The following is a 6176-nucleotide window of genomic DNA, read 5'->3' on the forward strand; positions in this document are numbered from 1 at the left end:
AAAATTAATAAAATATAATTATAGAAAAAAAAGAATTAAAGAAAAAAAATACTTGTGTTTAATTGTTTCAATATTGTGAACCAATAGACTTAAAAGGGGTCTCGGGTGGCCTAGTGGTAAGGAGTTGTGCTGCCAACTCAAAGGCACTTGGTTCAAATCCACCAGCTGCTTTGAGGGAGAAAATTGGGCAATCCCCTCTCATGTGATTTACTGTCTCTGAAAACCTCTTGAAGGTCAGCTGTGAATCATATGTGATTTGGAGGCACAAATAATAGATTCCAATATGTTTGACATACTTTAATCTATTCCAAGGAGCCTTGGTGACCTCGTCCATAGGGAGTTGTACTGCTAACCCAAATGCTGTCTCACTCTAATTGTTTAAATGCCTCTCCAGGGGTTCAGCCACTCAGTAGGAAAAAGATGGGCTTTCTCTTCCTCCACGACTTACAGCCTCAGGACACCTGCGCAGTCAGCTTTGAGTTTATTTGGACTCAATAGAAGTCTTTAAAAAAAAAAATACAAACTATTTCAGTTATTAGCTGGACAGTGACCAAGGATGACAGAAAAACCAATGCTTTTAAGCTGTGGTATTGAAGAAAAGTATAGAATATACCATGGGCTTTCAAGAGAACAAACAGGTATGTCCCAGAGATGGTGAAACCAATTTGCTCCTTGGAGGCAAGGATTGTGAAGCTCTGTCTCACATGCACTAGGTATGTTGCCAGAAAGAACCAGTCCTTGGAGAAGGACATCATGCTTGGAAGAGTAGAGGCACAGTGTATGAGAGGAAGAACCTGAACGTGACTGGTGGACACGATGACTATGGTGATGGGGGCAGGAGTGTTAGAGACAGTGAGATTGACTCAGGATAGGGCAGAATTCAGAGCTATTGATCATAGGGTCGCTATGAATCATAATCTACTTTACAACACATAAAACAAGAAGTATCCAGATGTCTTGTAGCTTGACAAGTCTACCTTTACTCTTTCGCGTGTGAAGAGGACAGATTGACTGTGTGTACTTTTTTTTCATCATTAATAATTCAGACACCAGCCAATGCATACAGCTGGGAAGAGTCACACCTCAAATAATTCTTTCAGGATAAGGTGGAGTCACGAAGATCCTTAGTGAAAAAGCCCCTTAATGAAAGTGAGTGGGACAAATATTTGTTAAAAGGGTATAGGAGCAAGCTACTTATTCTGAGGTGAGCTGAAAAACACGGGATCAAGAATGAAGTGCTGAAATGATGGTGTGGATGGGAGGCTGATGGCAAGAGATGATGCAATAGAGTAAAGGATGAATGAAAAGATAGGATGTGACAGGCTCCCCCGTTACAATCAAAGCCATCCCTACCTCCTGTGGCATTTCCTCCAGTAGCAGTTTTCCTTTATGTCTCGTTTCCTCTTTTTATTTATAGGGAAAGCTCTATCATTTGGAGGAACTAAAAGAAACCTTATTTTTGTTGAGTCAGAAACTACTCTTTATCAGGTTTTCAGAGGCACTAAATCACACAAGTGATGTCTTCTCTTTTTCCTCAAGTTGTTGTTGCTGCTGTTGTATACCATCCAGTCGGAACAGGCTCACTGTGGACCCTCCAGCGGGTTTTCAGGGGTAGTAAATCCCATGGGAGGACTGCCTATCTTTCTCCCACAGAGCGTCTGGTGGTTTTGAAGTGAGTGCCTTTGGGTTGGTAGTGTAATTCCTTACCACTAGGCCACCAATTTGTTACGACTCAACTCAATGGTGCCAAATAACAGACCGCCTGAGATCCCTTTTTCTTGAGACGGTTGTTGTTGTCTGGTACCACTGAGTCAAGTACAACTCATAACGACCCTATGAACAACAGATCTGAACTCTGTCACGTTCATTGGGGTTGATGGTAAATTTGAACTGGCCAAAGAGATGTCAGCTTCAAGTCAGCAGTCAATTCCCTACCCACTATGCCAGGATAGTGTTACAACAGGCAAGTCCACAACACATCTTGTGCTTAAGCCTTGGAGTACTGTGTTCTCTTAAAACCTGCATCATCTGAAAGAATTCACAGGGCCTGGATCCCTTAGTAAACCTGTCTGAAGGTGGCCATGGAGACTCTTGCTTAGGATGTGAGATGAGTGATAATCAAATTGATACTGTCCCTACTGTGAAGATCCTGGGGCAGTAAGTTCTGAGAATTTTCAATGGCATCAGAAGCACTTCAAAGTGCCTGGAAGGTTTGCCTCACCAAGCCTGCAAAAGCAATCAGATTTTCTCTAAAGCATTTCCAAAACACTTTGGTCTGGACACAAGGCAGGAAGTCTCCTGAGACTCAGACTCTTTCTGAAGTTTTTGATGGTTTTTTTTTTCTTTTCTTTTCTTTCTATGGAGGTTGCAAAAAGGAAACAGACAATGAAAGAGACCTTGATGATGTGGTTTTTCTCTTGAGTAAACAAACCAAGAGGCTGTGGAAGCACGTTTATTTGCCTACTCCTGACACTGTTCTGGAAGTCCCCTATGCTATTTCCTTGATATGGTTTGCCTTCTACCTGTTTCTCCCCTGTGACTCCTTCCCTCTTGCCCTGTTCCTACTCTCCCACCTTCTAATCTGTACTCACCCAGCAGGAAGCTAAAATGCAGATAATCCCTGAGACCTGGAGACAAGCCAGTGACTCCCTGAAAAGTGAAGCAAGGAGGATTCATCTCTGTCCTCCAATGTCAAAATACCCAAAGCATCTTGTTCTTTAAAATAAACCTTTATGGCTCAGATGGATTCAATAGAGAATTCTGGCAAATAGTTAAAATAATCGAAAAGATCTTTTCTAAAAGTACTTCCAGGGAAAAAAGAGGTGGGGGGGGGGCGAAGAATGACAACTTATACATGGAGTAACATGAATAATTAAAAATAAATTTATGCTAAGAGAAAGAAGTCAGACATATAAGCTTCAGAATGTATGATTCCATTTCTACGACAGTCTGTAAATGACAAAATTATAAGGACAGACATCAGATCTGTATTTAATACAGGTTAAAAGTGAGAGAGAAGACTGAAGGCTAAGAAATGATGGAACCCTTCTTGGTATTGATTATAAGGGTAATTGTAACTGCATAAATTTGTTCCAATTTATGGAACTATATATTTAAAATAAGGTAAATGTTGCTGTATTAAATGACATCTAAATAAGCTTGGCTTTTAAAAAAGTTCAAAGAAGAAAAGTGGATTTCATACATCAAATTTTATTTTCTTTAAATCTTTTTAAAATACCTTTGCAAATATTACTAAATATGCATAATTCTCCATTGCCATTTTGTCACATCACCCTCAATGACAGGAATAGAAACAGTTTCTCAAATGGTCACTGCTTCTGGTTGATCTTGCTTTCACCAATCTCTGACTGAGACAAACAGATCAGCTTCAAACTCTATTTTGTGCATAGACATAACAGCTCAGCCTGGAAATAAAAGTGCTCACTGGGGCACTAAGAAAGTCTTTGTCATTTACAAGCTTGCCGATTAAAATGGACCCAAATTATAAAGGTAGTTGTAAGAATTCATGAGTAATATGATGTGTGAAGTGTTAAGTACAGATTGAGCCCTCAGAAAATAGAAATTATTATTCAAAAACTCATCACTGGCAAGTTAGAACCAGTTTGTATCTGACCCTCCAAGGCCATAAAACATACAAGAAGAGATTGTTCATCTTTCTTCCATGAAGTAGGTGGTGGGGTCAAGCCTCCAGGAAGGCTGTGGGTTTTTGAGGTTAAAAATATAACATCCTATAGACTACCTAGCCAGAGCAAAATTATGTTAAAAGTAAAAAAAAAAAAAAATTATCAGTAGTATTTTATAAACATTTTTAGTTTCTTGGATTTCCTGTGCTGTTAGACATCATTTACTGGAAATAAATTAATGTTGGCCTATTCATCTTCCGTCTACAGACATAGGCATGATGTGGAAGAAATCTCATATTGTATATTGATATATGAGGATCCTGCATTGGCAGTCTGTTTATTCTTCTATTGTTTATTCTTATGTCATCTGCATTGTGCTTTTGGAACAAGAAATGCCAATATTAGTATGATTTCTTTCATTGATTCCGCAAATATTTACTGAATTCCTACCATAGTCACAATAATAGTGATAGACTGAGTAACATACCTAAGGTTACCATTAGCTGGAACCAATTCAGTGACAATTAACAATAGTCAAACATTCTTCTATCTTCTGGGACAAAATCCTCTAACTTTGAAGAGCTTTTGATTTTATTCTAGACCAAAGTGACCTGTTGTTGTTGTTGTGCACCATTAAGTTGGAACTGACTCATAGCTGACCCTCCTGGGATTTGTCAGAGGAAGCAAATCACACGGGAGGAGATTACTCATTCTCCTGCCACATAGCAGTTGCTGGATTCGAACTGCATGCCTTTGGGATTGCAGTGCAGTTTCTTGGGATTGCAGTGCAGTTTCTTATCGTTAGGCTAGATAAGAGTTAACCAGTTCTCCATTATGAGAAAGATCCTAGAAATGTAGAGAAGAAAATCCAGATAGGATTGCAAACTAAATCAATAAATCAATTGAAATAATAATGTAACAAACTAAGGTTATATAAGTAATATATGTAGCCTTCAAATATCAGCCTCAGATTTTAAGAAATGCATATATGTGTACGTTGTTGTTGATTGCTGTCAAGTGGAGCATAACTCAAAGCGACCCTATGAACAAAATACCTGAAGCCTTTCCATAACTATAATCGTTTCTCAAAGTTCGTAGCGTTTCAAGAGGCATGTTGTTTACAAAGTGGATGCCACTCCTGCTTCCAATATATAAGTATATATACATACATACATACATACATACATACATACATATGTTTCTAAACTCTAGGAACTTTGATAAATGTCAATAGTTTTAGAAAGGCCTCAGGCCTTTTGTTCATAAGATTGCTATGAGTTATGCTTGACTCGACAGAAATCAACAACAACAACATTTGTATGTGAAGAGTGGAAAACAAACAGGTTTAAAACAAAACAAAAAAGCACCTCAAAATAATGACTTATGTAGAATGGATGAAGGAGAAACTGGATAAATTTTGTCTACAAAAGATGAATGTGTTGTATTTCTTCAAGAACTTGAAGGCCTAAATACAGAAAGGGAACGGGACATTCTTTATAGACCTAGAAAGTGGAAACTCCAAGGAGACATGTTTTGGCTCAAAATGAAGCAGGAGTTTCACAATACAATGATAGTCTCAATGTGAAATGGACTGCCTCAATTTGAAAGGAGTTTCTACATTCTAGAAGGGACTGATGCAAGGTCTGGGCACTTATTTCTGAAGAATTCTGTAAACGAGCTCTTGAGTGAGGGACTCATTCTGTATTGTTCGGTAAATACTCCTGTTGTGTCTACAATGTTCCAAAAGCGTAATTCCATTCTTCAAGGACCTCTGGGTCCGGTGAAAAACACACACAATTATACCACAGAGTGATAAACAATACAAGAGAGAAAAATATTAAGGAAGTACAATCCCTAACACAGACTAGGGGTCATGGAAGACTTTCTGAGGCAGGTGTAACATGAACTGAGTTTCACTGGAAAATGGAAATTAAAGAAGCCATTGATGGCCAAAAATATGTTGGGCTAAAATGAAAGGTGTTCAGTTTTGTACCATGGACTCCATATAGATCTTATTTTTTATTACTGGTTTACTTACAAAATTTTGTATACAATGATTTTCACACCAGATCTTTCCCATTTCCTTTACCCACCCATCAAATTGTACAACCCTATGATTACCGATACCGTTCCACTACCCTTACCCCTCTGCTCCCACCCACTCTTCTCTTAGATCCTCATACACATTTCACTAGTTATATTTCTATTTCTACAATAATGGTCTTATGTAGTATTTTTCCTTAAGGGACTGAGTTATATCACTTAGAATAATGCTCTCCAATCCCGCCCAAGGCAGTTAGTGATTTACAAAATCATTGTTCCTGCGTGCTGCATAGTATTCCATCACGTGAATGCACCATAATTTCTCAATTCACTCAATTGTGATTGGACATTTCAATAAAATTGTCTACATCTATACACAAACAGGAAATGTTATTCCAGAAGCTGTGTCCTCTGGAAATCTCTGATGGGGAAAGTTCTACCCTTCAAGTGTAAACCAGGACTTGTGAAGCCACAACTTTAATGACAGCT

The sequence above is a fragment of the Elephantulus edwardii genome, unplaced genomic scaffold, assembly GCF_000299155.1.
Source record: "Elephantulus edwardii isolate Elephantulus edwardi_28Jun2011 unplaced genomic scaffold, EleEdw1.0 scaffold00281, whole genome shotgun sequence".
NCBI lineage: Eukaryota > Metazoa > Chordata > Mammalia > Macroscelidea > Macroscelididae > Elephantulus > Elephantulus edwardii.